Here is a 20,169-nt window from a genome sequence, read left to right on the forward strand (position 1 = left end):
CCCGTTGTCGCCTTGTTGCTACGTGTGTCATTGATTTTGATGGCGTGAAATTCAGCTCACATTGTTTGTTTAGTCGTTTTACAACGCGTCAGAAATGATAGAGGAAGACTGCATTCCGTTTTCTTTTTTGGACGCGGGGTGGACTTGTGACTTTTCATGATGCTCGATCGCCAGTGACCAGGTGTGGGGCTCCCTGCACTCAACAACTGTGACCGTGTGTCAGGCTCATCGTGGTTGGGTATTCAAAGAAGAGGGTTGTGTGAAAAATGTTATGCTCAATCTGAGAGCCAGTGACCCACAAGTGGGTCTTTTCGGGCAGCTTACACCTGCCCCATTGGATTTGACGTCTGTAGATTCACTCTTGCTTTTCTCTTCCTGCAGTGTTGTGGAAGCTGAACTATATACATTACAATGCACATTTAGTGCTGTGAAAACTGTTACATGTAGGTATTAAAACAAAGCTAAAATGAAGCCCAATGATGAACTGGAGTGGCTTGGGTAGACGCTAACACATACAGCCTGTTGCATCGTCAGCTGTCGAAGCAGGCAGCATTCCGTCGGTTAGCCTTTGCTTTAACGCTCACTTATCTTGCACTTTGAGTGGCAGCATAGAATGATCGTGGACTTAGCGCCATAGTTTCCAACAGTTTGCATTTATGTCATATAAAACTCGTCGTATCAAGTAGCCAATCTGTGTGTTATGGAAGCATAGCGATGTGCGAGATGATATGGCATGATTTTCAATATAATTCTTAGCAAATACGGCCTTTAATTTTCATTTCCACTCGCAACAAATATGCACCTTAGCTGGCGCGCGGTTTATGGCCGCATGCGGCCGGTGGAGCTAGCCTGCGTACTGAGAGCTAGGAGTGTACACCGAGCACAAGAGGGTTCTCTGAAAACACTAGCCGATGCCGTCGTGCATGTGCCTCAACGAAATCCTACTTCGCTGTCATTAATGTGCTGTTACATGCCTCTTTATCAACAAAACGACTGTGCCACTGCGCTGCAGGCTATTCGGAAGTTCGGGTGTTATGAAAACAGCACGTAGTCATAGTGGCTAGAAAAGTTTGAAGGCTGTCCTAAAATTGGTGGGCAAATATTGATACAAAGGACTCATTACCGGCCAAAATTCATGACGTATACCTGTTATAAAGTGCTCGCTGCGAATCCGAATCTTGGAGTGCTCATTTGGTTACCACACTGAGCTGTCCGCACTCAGCTGCTTTACGGTGTTCACCCATGACGCTCTTTTTAGTGGGTACCGCTACTCGGATGGAAACAACTAAACAACAAAAATGACATTATTCTTGCCGCAATAATTCGTAGCTCCATACGTGATGCAGCGCACTGGCATAGCATTCTGAAACATGGACACGGGAGCTTGCCTGAGAGTGCCGGAATGCCCAGCCAGGTGGAGAGTTGTCTGCTGGCTTTACAACCGCTCGCGAGCAGCGCACTCGCAACGTGAGAAAAAGAAGGCTGCAACTAGAATATTTTGGGACCACATAAAATTATTAGGCAGGAAGTCAACAACAATACAACAACATATCCTACATGAAGATGGAAACAAACTACGGGGAAGTGGTATTAAATTACATCCGAAAAATAACAGCCGAATCTTTCCAAGGCATTGACGAGGTTGTATTTGAAGAAAAAAAGAGCATGAAAAAGAACCAAATGGAAAAGGAGCTGGTGCTCAATAGAAAATTCCTAAGCACACTGCCACAGGGCTAGACGAGGTTCCCATTAGCTGATTAATGAACTAGGACCAAAAAGTAAGGAAGCCCTGGTGAAAGCAGTGGAAAAAAAACTTTAAAAGATAGAAGTATACCAGACAGTTGGTGACAAAGTAGAGTGAATTTAATCTAGAAAGGTAAGGGGGAGAAAGATTGAATTCACTCGTATCATTACCTCGATTAGCAATGCAGGCAGCTGAAAGCATGGGCATAAAATAATGGCATTTTGGGAGAACTTCAGAATGGCTTCAGGATAGATAGGCGTTTGGATGATAACTTATTTGTTCTTACTCAGTGTGTTGAAATATCAAGAGTAGAAAGCAGACCTTTATATGTGGCCTTTTTAGACATTGCAGGAGCATATCACAACGTAGATCGCAACATTTTGTGGAATATTCTGGAAGGGGAAGGCTTAGGCGACGATTGTCTATAGCTTTTGAGAGAAATTTACCTAGAAAATACCGTTTGTGTTGAATGGGAAGAGATGAGGAGCAAGGAGAAAGTTGATATCAACAAGGAACTGAGGCAGGGGTGCCCTTTATCCCCACAGCTGTTCATGATGTACATGGTGAGGATGGAGAGTGCGCTAGAGGGAAGTAATATTGGGTTTAATCTCTCATACAAACAAGCAATTACAGTAGTAGAGCAGCAGCTTATAGGTTTGTTTTATGCGGACGACATTGTGTTGCTAGCTAACAGGCAAAGTTATTTGCCACATCTGGCTAATATCTGTGGACAGGAAGGTGAAAATTTAGGTTTGAATTTTAGCATTAGAAAATCAGGTGTTATGGTATGCAGTGAAAACAGTGAACAGACAGTGGAAATACAGGGCCAGGAAATACCTTGGGTAAAAGAATATAAATATCTTGGTATATGGATAAAAGAAGGGAATAGATATATAGAAACAGGGAAGAACAATTGCAGTAAAGGGGAAGAGAAATGCAGCCATAATGAAGCACAGAGCACTATGGGGATACAATAGGTTCAAGGTGCTCCGAGGTATGTGGAAAGGTGTAATGGTTCCAGGACTTACTTTTGGAAATACGGTTGTTTGCTTGAAATCAGGGGTACAATCAGGACTCGATGGCAACCAAAGGTCAGTGGGACGCCTCGCATTGGGGGCTCACGGGAAGACTACAAATGAAGCTGTGCAGGGTGATATGGGCTGGACAAGTTTTGAAGTGAGGGAAGCTCACAGTAAGATTGATTATGAAGAACGACTGAGGAATATGGAAGAAAGTAAATGGGCTGGTAGAGTGTTGAGGTATTTTTAGAGGAAAAACATTCATTCACAGTGGAGGAAAAGAAATAGGAAGCTTACCAGCAAGTATGCTGTGCCTGTAGGGTGGGCAACACAGCAACGAAGTACGTCAAGCGGAAAGTCAGAGAGGCTGAAATAATCTTATGGGTGGCAGCAATGGAAAAGAAACCTGCCATGAGTAACTACCAATGAGAAAAAAACGAAATCGGGAAAGAAGCAATTTATGGTAACTCAGAGGGAAGCTCATTACTTTTCGAAGCGAAATCAAGGTGCCTTAGAACATGCACCTATAAAGTGAGATATAAGAAGGAAGAAGAAGCATGTGCTCACTGCAGTAAAGCTAGGGAAACGATGGAGCATGTTTTATTAGAATGTAAAGATATCTGCCCAGCGGTCGATTTAGGCACCAATGGAGTCCTTGAAGCCCTTGGGTTCATCAAGAGCAGCGGGAAAGTAAACATGTCCACAATAGAGATTAGTAAGAAGCGATTAGAAGATTGGTGGAAGAAAAATAGGGAAACGACAAAATACCGAGACATGCAAACTGAACGTTCACAATAGGGGCTCAGAAAATTGGGCTTTGGGAATTCATCATGGGTTTCTTTTTCTTTTACCTAGGTAGTACATTGGGCATTGGTGGCGCAACCCACCGCTCCATTCCAAAGGGGACGCTCATAACATCCATCCATCCATCCTCGCGCGTGCGCAGCAGCTTTCTTTGGAAAGTGTCTATTCTCAGGAACTTTGGTTATTCTGGAAATACTCGGCGAAAACTATAAAAAAAATTAGCTGCAATTTTATTGTAAGGGAACGAAAGTCGTGCTAATGCTGGCTCTAGTAAAAAAGAGGAATCGTAACGAATCGTCTTTGACGCCGTGTCGTCGGCTGGAGGAGTGGCCAGTGTACAGTCCACGACCGATTTTCCGGGCGCCGGATTTTCGGGACATGCCCGATAATGCGGACGGCTCGTACCCCATAGAGTCAATGTTTAAGAACGTCTGAAAATTTTGACGTAAGAACCCTTCGCCGTCCGATTTTCCGGACTTTTTTCGAAACGGCATTAACCAAATCCAACACCGCCGTTTCGATTATCTCACCGCCGCCGGCACTCTCGCACGCAGATCCACTGGCAGCCGTAGCCACCACCGCGGCAAACGCAAGGCTTAGCTGCTTCGACGTTCGCTATTAAGCTTCTCGTTGTTCGGCGGCGTGTTTTTCATTGAAAGAATTCGCCGCTGTCAACAATGGCACCGACTTCTCCTTTGTGGTCACGATTTGGCTTCGAAGCTCGGAAAGCACAGTGCGTTATATAATGCGGGTTCTCGAAAGTCAGCTTCGCCTCAGTACAGCACTGCTACGCGGTGAAGCATACACGAAAGTACTGCAGTGAAGCATACACGAAAGTACTGCAGTGAAGCATAACAAGCGTGGGAAGGGGCAATTGTCACGGGACGCAGTATGTATTCTTTAATTATACACGCGTGCACCCGCCATCTCCTGTCCCAGTACGAGCACAGATATGCCTAATAAATGTACTCGCAGGCCTTTTCGGATGTGCCTGTGGCGATTTGAGCCCTTAAGGGCAGTAAACTACATGCTTTCATTTTTTCGAACTGCCCGATTTTTCGGACGTTTTCGTGGTCCCTAGGGAGTCCGAAAAATTGGTCGTTGACTGTACAACTGACCAAGAAGATGCTTCAAATGGCCCGTGGGGTGAACGTGCTGTGGAACGAGAACAGAAAGGCCCTACGTATTGAGGAATGAACGGGAAAGGAAGTGTGCTGCCACTTCTCTGAAGGAGCTTGAGCTCAAAAAACAATGTGCTGGCTGATGCCGTGATGCAAGTATCCCTCATCCAAACCAAAATAAACTCTTTAAAGCAGTGAAACGCAACGATTAGGTGTTGTGTGCAGGCTGAGAATATGTTAGGACAGTTGAGGTTGACTTTCCAGCTGCTGAGAGAATCTCACTTGTGACAAAGTTTGGGCCTCATACCAATCAGCTTGCTATATTTGATAGAAATAGCTCATTTTCGAAAATGTTTGCTCTGTCTGCATCTCTTTTTATTCATATTTGAGAATGTACAACTCGATTTGCATTAGTGTTTATTGTATTTTAAAGATATTTTATTCGCTGTGCATTTTACTAACTCCGCCCTTCTATTTTATTTTTGAATAAGATAAACAGTAGTCCTTACTATTCAAACTTGATTAAGTCGTTTTTTTATTTTTTATCATGCTTACTAGAGAGTGACAGCATTGGGTGACATGTTGTGAGCCCGTCTTGACATAAAATAAAGTTCTGTGTCACTCAGGGAATTTTGCAAAGGCACTCAGGGAAAACCTGGAAAACTCAGGGAATTTAAAAATATCAACTTGGTAGACACCTTGATTCCTAGTCCTCGTTAGTGTTTAAAGTGCCAGAAGTACGGCCATGGCTTGCAAAGCTGCCGAGGTAAACTCACCTGCGCAAACTGTTGTGACAAAGATGAACCCTCTGATCACTGTTCTACTACGCCCCACTTTGTGAACTGTGAAGGCGACCACCTGGCATATTCCTGATCCTGTGAAACCTGGAAAAAAAGAGAAAGAAATAATTACCTTGAAAATCTAAGAAAATGTTTCATTCAAAGAAGCCAGAAAAAGATGCACAGTTTTTCACAGCGCAGCTTACGTGAATAGGGCATGTCAGGGGGCGGTGCTGCATCAGCCTGTGACACTTCCCCGACCCATGCGCAGCGAGCCTTCAGGTGTGGTACCTGCCCTCATGGTGGCAGTACGTAAAACTACTGCACCCACTCAGCAAAACAGCTTGGCGACTCCTGGGCCATCAGGCCACATGGTTTCTACTCGCCAGTCGAGGCCTGAAGCATGAACCAGCTGCTTGCAAGGGCGAGCACCCAACGCCTCCCTCCGGGAGGCAATGGATACAACAGCAGCGCCACAGGTGCCGAAAGAGCAGTGCGGTTCTCTCGGCCACGTCAAAAACAAAAACAAAAGATCATGGGTCCGGGGACTCATTATCGAACTTGCGCCTCTGCAAGTTGTTTGAAGAAAGGAGAAATCTTTGCCTTGTACATTATCTTGAATAAAACAAAATGCTAGATCTGTATCAATGCGGATTTAGAGAAGGCTGGTCAACAACCAAACACCTCGTGCATGTCAAGGCTAATATTTGTGATGCTTTTGTCCATAATTAATTCTTTTTATCTGTATTTCTTGACATGGAAAAGGCCTATGATACTACATGGCGCTATGGAGTTTGCCGAGACCTGGCACGAATACTTATTGGAGGAATACCCTGAACATTATTGAGAATTACTTCTTTGAAGGTACTTTCCACGTAAAAATAGGCAACACACTCTGGCGTCCTCAAACATATAGCCACATCAGCGACTACAAAACAAGTAATTCTTACATAGCTGTCCCTGTCATAGATTTTAAGCCCTTCCTATGCAAGACACTGAGGGGCATTGGCAACATGTTTGGGACACTGAAACACGTAATAATCTTCACATTACTAGGCCAAATGTAGGAAACTGGCCCACCCATAACAAAAGTGCGACAAACAGGTTATTTTCGGCCAGCTTAGGATAGGCCACATGTATGGCAGTCACTCCTACCTATTGACTAGTGGTGAACCACCTGTCTGCGATAAATGTGGCGACATGCCAACGGTCCTTCACATCTTAGAGCATTGGCAACTAGAAGCTCAAAGAAAAAAGTGCTTTGCCCTGGCATACAGACAACACATTCCCCTCAACCATGCAATTTTTCTCGGCATTGAACCACTTCTTGACAGTAAGGCTAAAGTTTTTACAAGATGTTAGTATAGTGCACGTTATCGGCCCAAGGGATTCGTAGCACATCCTCCGACTAGTGGCTGCTGCTGCGTTTGCATTTTTCTAAAGCACATGCCTCCCAGCCTTCGAGCTAAGAGCTCACTGGTGAGGTATGAGTGCTACTTAAACATTTACTGTATCATCCGTTTGTAACAGTACTTTTACGGTCATAGCGTACATCACTAGTCATTGTCATTATTTTAGTACCTATACATTTTAAACAATTTCAGCTATTAATTTTTGGCCTTTCTACAGCCATGTTACATCTACCATTCACAGTTCTGATTCACAAATCTGACAACTCTGAAATTTGCCACGTTGTACCATCAACAATCCATTCATTATCTTTTGCTTGGCGCTCTTTGGCCGTATCTGGCCTTCACATCAATAAAATCCATAAATCATCATCATTCATTGATCTAATAAAAAAAAGTGCAACTCTTAACTTCAAGCCAGATGCATGTGGTGCAGTGTATCTTTGATTTAATAATCTTGTTATGACCAGTTTTGGAAGATATAATCATCATTGATGGCAGAAAATGTCTATGAAGTCCATTCTAACTATGATGACGTTGCACTGCTAGTCAGTATGCAGGATCAGCACAATTACCTGCGGTGTCGTTAGCTTTATATTCATATGTTTAAGTAAATGAAAGAATTCTTTATGTCGAAGGGAATTGAGCAGTGCACAGTGCAGGACTCATTTCTGTAGAGATTGACTTTGCTTTATACTATTGCAGTTGATAAGCAATAATGACTGGTCTTTCATCAGTGCTCTGTCTGTCATTTGTACTCTACATGCATTCTTTTGTGCTATTCGGTTCCCTGCAACATGCACCAACCAGCCCAGTTCAGCACTCACTCCTGCATTTCTTTGTGTCACTTCAGAGATGCTGACTTTTTTCATGTACCTGAAGCTGTGCACTGATGTACTAGTGCCATTTCATAGAACAGTAATCTCCTCAGGTTTGTAAGGGATTGCTTGCTAATAAAAACTGACAGTAAAAAATGCTTTATTGCTAGGCCTTGCTTGGGTATCTAGAGATAAACGTTTTTGGGTGCTGTGTGCTCAACTGTGCATGCCAAGAAAGTGCATCAGAAGCAAATTCACTGATGAATATCATCATGATCATCATCATCAGCAGCAGCCTATTTTTATGACCACTGCCGGAAGAAGGCCTCTCTCGGCTAGCTGATAATAACTTGTGCCTGTATATTTCCTAATTTCTTCACCCCACCTAATTTTCTGCTGTCCTCAACTGCGCTTCCCTTCCCTTGGCACCCATTCTGTAACTCTTATGATCCACCAGTTATCTTCCCTGCACATTACATTGCCCGTCAAGTTCTATTTTTTTCTCTTAATGTCAACTAGAATCTCGGTCATCCCGGTTTGCTGTCTCATCCACACCACTCTCTTCCTGTCTCTTAATGTTGTGCGTAACATTTTTTTGTTCCATCGTTCTCTATGTGGTCCTTAACTTGTTCTCCAGCTTCTTTGTCAACTTCCAAGTTTCTGCCCCATATGTTAGCACTGGTAGAATGCATTGATTGTACACCTTTCTTTTCAATGATAGTGGTAAGCTTCCAGTCGGGATCTGGCAATGTCTACTGTATGCACACCAACCCATTTTTATTCTTCTGTAGTTTTCCTTCTCTTGATCAGGGTCCCCTGTGAGCAACTGACCTAGGTAAACATACTCCTTCACAGACTCTAGAGGCTGACTCGCAATCCTGAACTCTTGTTCCCTGGTCAGGCTATTGAGCATTATCTTTGTCGTCTGCATCTCAACGCACTCTTACACTTTCTGTGTGAAGAGGAAGCTTTAACTTGGGTGGTCCTACCTAAATATGTGTATAAGGAGAATTCGATTGTCTTGGCAACCACTGAACCAAATTTGGCGAGGCCTATTTCATTTAAAAGAAAAGCTTAAAATCTAGTGACTGTTGGTTTCGAACTTTCGATTTGGGTCGTCAGCTTTTTATTAAAAACTGGCAAAAATCAAAAATTTTCGGCAAATGAAACTATCATGTTTACAACTCTAATTCAGCAATGAAAAAGGATACCACAATTCTGTGAATTGCATCTAACAGTACATCTAAAGTGGACAAAATTTATATGTTACACATAAATAAAAAAATTTCATCATCAGCCTGGTTATGCCCACTGCAGGGCAAAGGCTTCTCCCATACTTCTCCAACTACCCCGGTCATGTACTAATTGTGGCCATGTTGTCCCTGCAAACTTCTTAATGTCATCCACCCACCTAACTTTCTGCCGCCCCCTGCTATGCTTCCCTTCCCTTGGAATCCAGTCCGTAACCCTTAATGACCATCGGTTATCTTCCCTCCTCATTACATGCCCTGCCCATGCCCATTCTTTTTCTTGATTTCAACTAAGATGTCATTAACTCACGTTTGTTCTCTCACCCAATCTGCTCTTTTCTTATCCCTTAACGTTACATCCATCATTCTTCTTTCCATAGCTTGTTGCGTCGTCCGCAATTTAAGTAGAGCCCTTTTCGTAAGCCTCCAGGTTTCTGCTCCGTACGTGAGTACTGGTAAGACACAGCTGTGATACACTTTTCTCTTGAGGGATAATGGCAGCCTGCTGTTCATGATCTGAGAACGTCTGCCATAAGCACCCCAGCCCATTCTTATTCTTCTGATTATTTGTCTCATGATCCGGATCCGCGGTCACTACCTGCACTAAGTAGATGTATTCCCTTACCACTTCCAGTGCCTCGCTACCTATCGTAAACTGCTGTTCTCTTCCGAGACTGTTAAACATTACTTTAGTTTTCTCCAGATTCATTTTTAGACCCACCCTTCTGCTTTGCCTCTCCAGGTCAGTGAGCATGCTTTGCAATTGGTCCCCTGAGTTACTAAGCAAGGCAATATCATCAGCGAATCGCAAGTTACTAAGGTATTCTCCATTAACTCTTACCCCCAATTCTTCCCAATCCAGGATTCTGAATACCTCCTGTAAACACGCTGTGAATAGCATTGGAGAGATTGTATCTGCCTGCCTGACGCCTTTCTTTATTGGGATTTTGTTGCTTTCTTTATGGAGGACTATAGTGGCGGTGGAGTCGCTATAGATATCTTTCAGTATTTTTACATATGGCTCATGTATACACCCTTATTCTGTAATGCCTCCATGACTGCTGAGGTTTCGACTGAATCAAACGCTTTCTCAAAAAATTTAGTAATATGGAAATACAGCTTCTGCAGAACCCTTGTACACAACGTAACAAATTCATGTAAGATATGAAGTGACATATGAATTGGTTCGCTTTCAATGATCTAACGGACGCCATTTGCCGAACGACAATATCGGTTCTTGATGCTGAGCTATTAGTTTGTAGACTTCGTGCTTCTATTTTTTGAAACTTTTGGATTTTTGAAAATTCTTGTAACAAAATTTAGGCCCTTAATCGAAATTCCACTTCCAACAGTCACTATAATTTAGCTTTCTCTATCAAATGCAGTAAATTTATCAAAAGCGGTCCAGGGGTTAATTCAGAAAAACATTATTGTGTTTTACATGTATTTGAGCAGGCTGCATCGGAGTTGGGCCCCATCTAAAGCTTCCTCTTAAGGTCTTCAATCATTTGTTATAATTCCTGCCCAGTGTTGCTGAACAAGACAATGTCATCTGAAAACCGAAGGTTGCCAAGATATTCGCTGTTTATCCTCACTCTTAAGCCTTCCCAGTTTAATAGGTTGAACACTTCCAAGCACGCAGTGAATAGTATTGGAAAGATTGTGTCTCCTTGCCTGACTCCATTATTGGTAGGTAATTTTCTACTTTTCTTCTGGAGAACCAAGGCTATGGAATCTTTATAGATATTTCCCAAAATATTCACATATGCTTCCTGTGCTCCTTGATTAAGGTAATGCCTCTATGACTCTTGTTGTCTCTACTGAATCAAATGCCTTCTCATAATCTATGAAAGCCATATAGAGAGGTTGATTGTACTCTGGATATTTCTCGATTACCTGATTAATGACATGTATGTGATCCATTGTAGAATATCCCTTCCTGAAGCAAGCCTGTTCTCTTGATTGGCTGAAGTCGAGTGTTGCCCTTATTGGAAATTATCTTGCTCAATATTTTATACAATACTGAAAGCAAGCTAATGGGCCTATAATTATTCAATTCTTGCAATGTCTCCCTTCTTATGTATCAGTATAGTGTTGGCATTCTTCCAACTTTGTGGAACACTTAAGTCGTGAGGCATTGCGTTAAAGGGCCGCAAATTTTTCAAGCGTAATAGCTCCTCCATCTTTGATTAAATCTGTTATTCCATGTTCTCGTGCTGCTTTTCCCCAGGACATGTCTTGCACGGCCCTTCTAACTTCATGGCTAGTTATAGAAGGAGGCTCTGTATCCTGTTCATCACTGCTTCCAGTGAAGGTTGAATGGCTGGTCTGGGTACTGTATGTGTCAATATAGAATTCTTCTGCTGCTTTTACTATATAATCGAAATTGCCGATGACATCACCCATCCAGCGAGCCCATGATGCGGCCAGGGAGTAACAACTCCCGGTCCCAACGTGGGAGTAGCCCACTCTATGGGATCTTCTGCCTCGCAGGACCTTTCATTAAAGTTATTCCATCCATCGATCCATCCATGACATCACCCTGCTTATCTTTCACTGCATACATCCTGCCCTGTCCTATGCCAAGTTTCCTTCTCACTGATTTCATGCTGCAGTCATTTCATTACTGCATCCTCAATTTTTCTGATGCCATAATTTCATGTACCCATTACTTTCTTCATGTTGATCATTTTTAACAATACTGCAAATTTTATCAGATCTGCTGAATTGGACACTTTCATGCTTTGTTGTTTCCTTATTAGTTCCTTTGTTACTTGATTGAGCTTATCTCCCACTTCACTTTCTTCTGAAGTCAGCCTAGTTAGAGTTTAATTCATTACCTTTGTTATCTTCATCTTCCTGTCATGAAGCTGCGTATTTCTTTGTGACTACCAGTCTGAATTCGTCTGCTTTTACCCTTACTGCATCTAGGTTGGCCTGTTCCTCCCTGACTAATTTTGCTCTTTCTCTCTTCAAATTGAGAGCAATATTAGAACTTGTTAATCTATGGTCACTGCCCTTTACCCTACCTAACAATTGTACATACTTCGCTATGCTGGGATTGGCAGAGAGAATTAAACCTATTTTATTGTTGTTTCTTGATTAGGACATTTGCAGGTCCGCTTCCTGTTACTGCACTACCTGTTTTTTTGGAGTCTATTCTGTGAATTCTACCAACATCTCTCCTCTACTATTCCTAGAATCGATGCCATAGTTGCCATTTGCTTATTCCCCAGCCTGCTTTTCCCCCACTTTGCATTGAAGTTGGTTATAACTACAGTATACTGACTTTGCACCTTTCTCATTTCTAATTCAATGTCATTATAAAACTTTTCTATTTATTCATCATGACTGGAGGTTGGAGTGTAGGCTTGTACTACCTTTAATCTTCTATTTAGCTTTATTACAACGACCGCTACCCTGTCATTAATGCTTTAGAAATGCCCATGTCCCATGCATTGGGGGCACGTTAAAGATCCGCACGTGGTCACAAAGTCTGGAGTCCCCAACTATGGCATGCCTCATAGTCAAATTGTGGTTTTGGCACGTAAAACCCTAGAATCCAATTCAATTCCCTGTTGCAGAGGATGTGGCCGTTGGTCAGCACTGTATAAGCCTCACTATTTCTTCTGACCTTACTAAGGCCAATAATATTCCAGGCAATGCCTGAAAATTCTTGAAAGAGCCCTGCTAAGCTAGCCTCATTGAGAGGGCTTGCATGTTAAACGTTACCACGTTCAGTTTCCAGTGGCAGCCTGTCTAGATCCAGAGATTCTTAGCACCCACTGCCACGTTGCAGGTCTGACCGCTGCCTTGGTCAGGTGCTCTGTAGCCTTTGGGGACCGAGGGCTGTGAGTTAATTGCAAGAGTCATGAAAAGGAAGGTAGTGGCCGAATACTGTACCAGGGAGGCCAGTTCCTGGTCTGGTTATAATGTCCCCTAATTTGGTTGCACCTGGACTAATACAGCCTCACTAACTCTTGGCATTCCTTTCTTTCTTTTTCTTTTTTTTGCCGGTGTCAGGCACCACTTCAGGCTTGAAAAGTGTTGTGAACTGGACAAGGATTTGAACTTACGACTTTTGGATTAGAAGCTTGGTGAGAACAATGATATTTGAAAAGAGTTGAATGCATCTTGGCACTTTTTATTGAATCTATGCTGCAGGATTGAGTAGATTGTGTGAAGTGTTTTAGCAAAATGAGCTGGAAGACGGCTCAGTGTTTGCGGTCTGTGTCAATGTGTTGTAACATAGTGGGTTCACTTTTTTCATTGTTTTTCACAATGTTGTAAATCAGGCATATTCAAGTTGCTTGATAAGCACTTTCCCAGTATCCTAAACGTGAAATAGTGAAATGTCACATCTGATGCTGCTGCTGAGAGTCCTCACATGGAGCCCACATTCTGCCTAATTGGCAACACTGACTGGGGAATTGAAAACTCTCAAGTCATTTTGCATGCGTTATCAATATTCTTATCATACAACAGATACCTAGAAGACCGGCTGTTGCTTGCACTCTTAGCATGAGCTAGCTTCCATCCCGGCTTTTGGCGGGACTGTGATTCAAGAGTGCAACCTCGTAAATACATTGTAAATAGTCTCTTTGTGTTTCTCCACACGTAACATTGCAGGAGTACATTGAAGCATTGTGGTAACTGCAACATTGCGGCAAGCTGTATGTATTGACTGCTGCAGAGCTTTGTGGGAACAACGAAGATTGAGTACTTCCACTGCAATGTGTAGAGAGACACATACAAAAGAGACTACACTGTATTTACAATATCACAGGCCCACCAGAGACCAAGATGAAAGCCGGGTTGTGCCAAGAGTAGAGGTGTCCCTCTACTTGTTGCTTGTAGCGGCTGGTCTCTTAAAGGGAACATGATACGGCCCGCCAACTATTCTAAGTTTATCATTGTAACAAAGTAGAAAGTCCAATGTGGTTATACACATGCAAAAAAAAAAAAAAATTCAGTTGAACCAACGTTGGGTTGACATCTTTGTGAGCGAGAACTTTGAAAGCGTCCTTCAGCATATGACCTTTTATGGCAATGCGCACATACACGCATATTTATGCATATTACATATTTACACAAGTGCATGTTTATTGTTTTTAACAATAATTTTCATGAAATGTTCATGCTTTCCTTTTTTTTTCATCTTATTTTCTTTTCCTACCAGTTAATATTGTGCACATCCAATGTACATGTTGGAATTAATGCCAAGTGAAGGTTTATTTATTTGTGATGCTTATGTGATTCTATACAAAGACTGGTTTTGGTTTGGCTTGTATTGCTTAGTTTTATGTACAGAAGCATGGCATCCGAGATAGGCTTCCATTATTCCAAGGAAGCTGTAACTGCAGGTATAAGTCGTATTGTTACCAGTTAGTTTTGCCAGAGTGCTATATGGCTGAACTGTGGTAATACTAAGGTTAAATAGAAATTTTTTGCGGCACTGAACGCACTCAAATTCTGACCGTTTGCTGTGGGACGTCTGCTGTTTTACATGCAATGCATAATTTAGGCTCGAAAATTGGGTCTCATCGCTCCTTTAACCCCAGATATTGCAACAATAATATGGTTAGGGTAACAGCCAATGCAGCTTTAGTACTATGCAGCTGCTGACAACAAAAGTTGTCAGTGCTCTAGACACAACATGGTGGTTCTATGCAGTGGCAGCAGATGATTTCTGAATCTTGAATAGCAACTGCACTGCATTTCACATGTACCAGGCAACACTATGAAGTTTAGGGACTTCCATTGCTTTTGTCGCCGAAAATACATCATTTTACACATGAAATAAATATCTAGGTATACACCACATAATTTGATGTGTCGTGAACATTGGTAGATATTAATGCATAAGCATTTTTATGCCTACTCAATGAGAAATTTGTCCGTCACTCAAGACGATGAATGACTCATACCCCCTTAAGCAATGTTTGAATTCTGGGGTTTTAGGTGCCAAAATCACAATTTGATTATAAGGCATGCCATAGTTAGGGACTCCGCATTACTTTTGCACACCAAGGGATCTTTAACGTGCCCCCAATGCACAGGACACAGGCGTTTTTGCATTTCGCCCCTACTGAAATGCGGCCACTGTGGCTGGGATTGGATACTGTGACCTCGTGCTAAGTAGTGCAACGCGATGGCTGCCAAGCCACCCCGGCAGGGCCCTTAAAATGCAAAAAGCAAGAAATGCAATGGCTCACACCCACATCACACAGAGGTTACAAACGCACAGCAAAGTGAAGTGAACAGTGCACGCACTCATTGGAATAACCCAGACAACACCCAGAATAGAACTCATATGTCATTCCGAATTTCTAGAAACTGTTCAAACTTGTATTTCACTGTAACACCTGCCTTTTCTTGTGTATACTGTACATGTTAACCACCCCTTATGTAATACCCCGAATGGGGTCTTTAAGGTAATAAAATGAAGTGCAAAGAGAACAGTGTATTTTTCAATAAAAATAAACAAGCTCAAAACAAGCGTCTGAACCATCAATAAAGCATTTCATACCCCCCCCCCCCGGCAAATGCAGTGGTTGTTTTGCAACAGCTTCACTAAATTAACCCTAATTCACATTAAATAACACCAAAGGTCGTGGGTTTGACTCCCGCCAAAGGTCGAGGGTGTGAGTGCCTTAACTATATCTTAATTAACTGTGGCTAATTAACTCTGGCAAATGTGATAAGCGAGCGACCATTGAGGGTTGATAAGGGTTTATACTGGTCGGATCACGTTTCATAACATCGATAATGACACTGGGCTGCGTGTAGATGAGCATGTGGCACAATGCTTACACATGCTTGGACCACCACCAGAGGAGTTTCTGTGTGAGCTTTTTTTTTCTTTTTTTTTTGAGTGTGTGCGTGTAACATAATGTGACGTAATTATTACATGGAAGGCTTCACAGATCTGAACATCATTACCACCAATTCTCAGTTTTTCACACATAGTAATGTATACCTCCCAACTCTCAAATTAGCACGAATTAGCACTCTTTTTATAAATTAATGAATTTTTGCATCAATGTTTACACAAAGCTATTTGTTCGTCTGTTTTCGAAGAATGTCTTCTGGTTGTGAAAGGATGCCAGAGGAGTAAGTACTTGGCTTCGAGGGGGTTTATACTGATGAGTTGCTAAAGCAGGCAAAATTGACAATAGCAATGTCGGTGAAAAACTCACTGCAATCTAAAAACAATGTGTTGTTTGTCAATCCTCGCTGTTCTATATTTGGTGCTTGTATGCTGCATCTAAATGCAAATAATCGTTCATAAAGTGTGTGTGCTCAGAAGATGCAATAAAAAAGTCTTCTACTGTACCTCCTCTCCCCCTTCCCTACCTTTCTTTCTTCTTTGGTGTCATGTTCTTGAGGTTTTACCAAGTTCACTGCTCACAGGTTGGCAAATATGCACACCCAGAATTAAAGCTTCAATATGATTTTTTTTCTTTCAGTAAAAGAAAGTGATTTTCTAAATTGAAGTGATGGTACCATGACCTTCAATTGTATGGGTAAAAATGGGCTCAAATATTCATAGTGAAATATTCAGTGCGCACAATCAACAAGGACACGTGAAGGGGGACACACGAGCGCTCGTGTGTCCCCCTTCACTGTGTCCTCGTCAATTGTGCGCGCTTAATATTTCACGATGAATTCGCACCAACTCGCCCAACTATCAGTTCTGCTGCTCAAATATGTTCCTACTTGTCTAGATGATCAACTGTCATTTCTTAAAGTGCTTACAAGAGGCTCTCATTATTGGACAGGAGTTGACAGAATATGACTTGTTCTGTAACAGGTGTGCCCTGTGGATGGGGAGAGATAAAGTTGTGACCTTTTCAAGCTATGCTTGCTTAAAAAAGAAATTTTGGTAAGTTGGATGTGGTGCATATTTTTACTCTAAACAAATGTAACATGGTGCACAGTAAGAAACACACTCACCTGTGCCTATACATCATCATCATCATCATCAGCCTGGTTATGCCCACTGCAGGGCAAAGGCCTCTCCCATACTTCTCCAACTACCCCGGTCATGTACTAATTGTGGCCATGTTGTCCCTGCAAACTTCTTAATCTCATCCGCCCACCTAACTTTCTGCCGCCCTCTACTACGCTTTCCTTCCCTTGGAATCCATTCCGTAACTCTTAATGACCATCGGTTATCTTCCCTCCTCATTATGTGTCCTGCCCATGCCCATTTCTTTTTCTTGATTTCAACTAAGATATTATTAACTCGCGTTTGTTCCCTCACCCAATCTGCTCTTTTCTTATCCCTTAACGTTACACCTATCATTCTTCTTTCCATAGCTCGTTGCGTCGTCCTTAATTTAAGTAGAACCCGTACGTGAGTACTGGTAAGACACAGCTGTTATAAACTTTTCTCTTGAGGGATAATGGCAACCTGCTGTTCATGGTCTGAGAATGCCTGCCAAACGCACCCCAGCCCATTCTTATTCTTCTGATTATTTCAGTCTCATGATCCGGATCCGCAGTCACTACCTGTCCTAAGTAGATGTATTCCCTTACCACTTCCAGTGCCTGACTACCTATTGTAAACTGCTGTTCCCTTCCGAGACTGTTATACATTACTTTAGTTTTCTGCAGATTAATTTTTTAGACCCACCCTTCGGCTTTGCCTCTCCAGGTCAGTGAGCATGCATTGCGGTTGGTCCCCTGAGTTACTAAGCAAGGCAATATCATCAGTGAATCGCAAGTTACTAAGGTATTCTCCATTAACTCTTATCCCCAATTCTTCCCAATCCAGGTATCTGAATACCTCCTGTAAACACGCTGTGAATAGCATCGGAGAGATCGTATCTCTCCGATGCCTATACAAAGAAAGGTAACTACCACTGGACACACAAACACACGCAAGCATTGTGTTACAATGTCTGATACAAGGCATCTACTGTGTTGCGCTTTGAGTTGTAACATCAACAGCTGCGTACGAGTACTCTACAGTGACTTGCACTGTCATGAGTATTTTTTTCACTACTCATTGTAACTGTTTCTGCAACAGAAGGTACTTTTGATTATCCTGTTTATTGCATCGTAGGCAACCTGTGATGACGTGAACAAGCTGGAGTAGTTCTTTGATTGTTGTGTACAATAACTTTTGTGCCTTTTCGTGGCTTTCACTTTGTTTCTGCTTCTAATTTTTAGTCCTGTACCAGTATTGCTTTGTAGTCTGCATAGCGTTATTCATGTGAGGCAAGTATTGAATTCGTCCAGAATGCTAGAGTACATTCTGTAAACCTTGCAGTGCTTGTTTTATTCTAAAGATGACTTTTCTTGCAGAGAAAATTGTGACTTGAGATGGCATAATTCTTATGCTATTCAATTCGCCCTCAATCACCTTGGTATCTGTATTATGTTCCCCAATTAATGGCTCCTTCAGGGTAATGGAAACTAATCTTGAAGGCCATCCTTGCGCATATTGCTGGCACCGTAAGCGACATCATAAACACCAGGATTTGGACACCCCCAGTAGAATGTGTGATATAGCTGTGGCAGCACTCTTGGAGGTCATTCTCTGTTGTACATTCCTTCCTTGTTTAAGAACCTGCCCACTGAGCATGCCGTGCTCACAAAAATAGTGCCGAGAGTGGTGCAAAGTGGCAGCGTTGGTGAATTTTTCTATGTGAAAAGCCAATAAAATTGGCCAAACTGCGTGTTATTGTTGATGTAGCGTAATCAGTGGATGCAGCGGTGGCGTAGAGGTAGAACACCCGCCTCGCGTGCAAGAGGTCCGTGGTTCGAATCCCGGTGCCGCGCAATTTTCCACCGGATTAAAAAAAAAAAAAAAAAATCCGCGTGTTGATAAAATTGCGTAAACAGGCCTGGAGTGTGGCCTGATCCCGGTGACCAGAACCGGTAACGCACTCCCTCACCAGAGCAGGATTGGCCACCCTGGTGCAGTACTTGGCCACAACCTCCTATATGAACACACCAATCAAACCCCGGCCCTCAGTCCCCAGCAGCTGCGAAGCAACTGACCACGGCGGCGGTCAGACCTGCGACGCTGCAGAGGGTGCTAAGAATCCCTGGCTCCGGGCAGGCCGCCATTGGAATATGAACCTGGCAACGTTTAACGCTAGAACGTTATCTAGTGAGGCGAGTCTAGCAGTGCTACTGGAAGAATTAGAGGGCAGTAAATGGGATATAATAGGGCTCAGTGAAGTTAGGAGGCCAAAAGAAGCATATACAGTGCTCAGAAGCGGGCACGTCCTGTGCTACCGGGGCTTAGCGGAGAGACGAGAACTAGGAGTCGGATTCCTGGTTAATAAGAATATAGCTGGTAACATACAGGAATTCTATAGCATTAACGAGAGGGTGGCATGTCTTGTTCTGAAACTTAATAAGAGGTACAAAATGAAGGTTGTACAGGTCTACGCCCCTACATCCAGTCATGATGACCAGGAAGTCGAAAGCTTCTATGAAGACGTGGAATCGGCGATGGGTAGAGTGAAAACAAAATACACTATACTGATGGGCGATTTCAATGCCAAAGTAGGCAAGAAGCAGGCTGGAGACAAGGCAGTGGGGGAATACGGCATAGGCACTAGGAATAGCAGGGGAGAGTTACTAGTAGAGTTTGCGGAACAGAATAATATGCGGATAATGAATACCTTCTTCCGCAAGCGGGATAGCCGAAAGTGGACGTGGAGAAGCCCGAACGGCGAGACTAGAAATGAAATAGACTTCATACTCTGCGCTAACCCTGGCATCATACAAGATGTGGACGTGCTTGGTAAGGTGCGCTGCAGTGACCACAGGATGGTAAGAACTCGAATTAGCCTAGACTTGAGGAGGGAACGGAAGAAACTGGTACATAAGAAGCCGATCAATGAGTTAGCGGTAAGAGGGAAAATAGAGGACTTCCAGATCAAGCTACAGAACAGGTATTCGGCTTTAACTCAGGAAGAGGAAATTAGTGTTGAAGCAATGAACGACAATCTTGTGGGCATCATTAAGGAATGTGCAATAGAAGTCGGCGGTAACTCTGTTAGACAGGATACCAGCAAGCTGTCGCAGGAGACGAAAGATCTGATCAAGAAACGCCAAGGTATGAAAGCCTCTAACCCTACAGCTAGAATAGAACTGGCAGAACTTTCGAAGTTAATCAACAAGCGTAAGACAGCTGACATAAGGAAGTATAATATGGATAGAATTGAACATGCTCTCAGGAACGGAGGAAGCCTAAAAGCAGT

At 42.8% G+C, this 20,169-nt stretch overlaps 1 long non-coding RNA gene across 2 annotated transcripts in view; it reads left to right on the forward strand.

Annotated features, from left to right (window-relative positions):
• Positions 1-20,169, forward strand: part of LOC126529553 (uncharacterized) — a 40,987-nt gene that overhangs the window by 10,557 nt on the left and 10,261 nt on the right. Inside the window, exon 3 of one of the 2 annotated variants that reach the window (XR_011890081.1) lies at positions 16,758-16,829. The exons of the other annotated variant lie outside the window; for it this stretch is intronic. This is a non-coding gene — a long non-coding RNA (uncharacterized lncRNA). The remainder of the gene's footprint in view (positions 1-16,757; positions 16,830-20,169) is intronic. 2 annotated transcript variants of the gene reach the window in all.

The sequence above is a fragment of the Dermacentor andersoni genome, chromosome 9 (assembly GCF_023375885.2).
Source record: "Dermacentor andersoni chromosome 9, qqDerAnde1_hic_scaffold, whole genome shotgun sequence".
In the NCBI taxonomy this organism is placed as follows: domain Eukaryota; kingdom Metazoa; phylum Arthropoda; class Arachnida; order Ixodida; family Ixodidae; genus Dermacentor; species Dermacentor andersoni.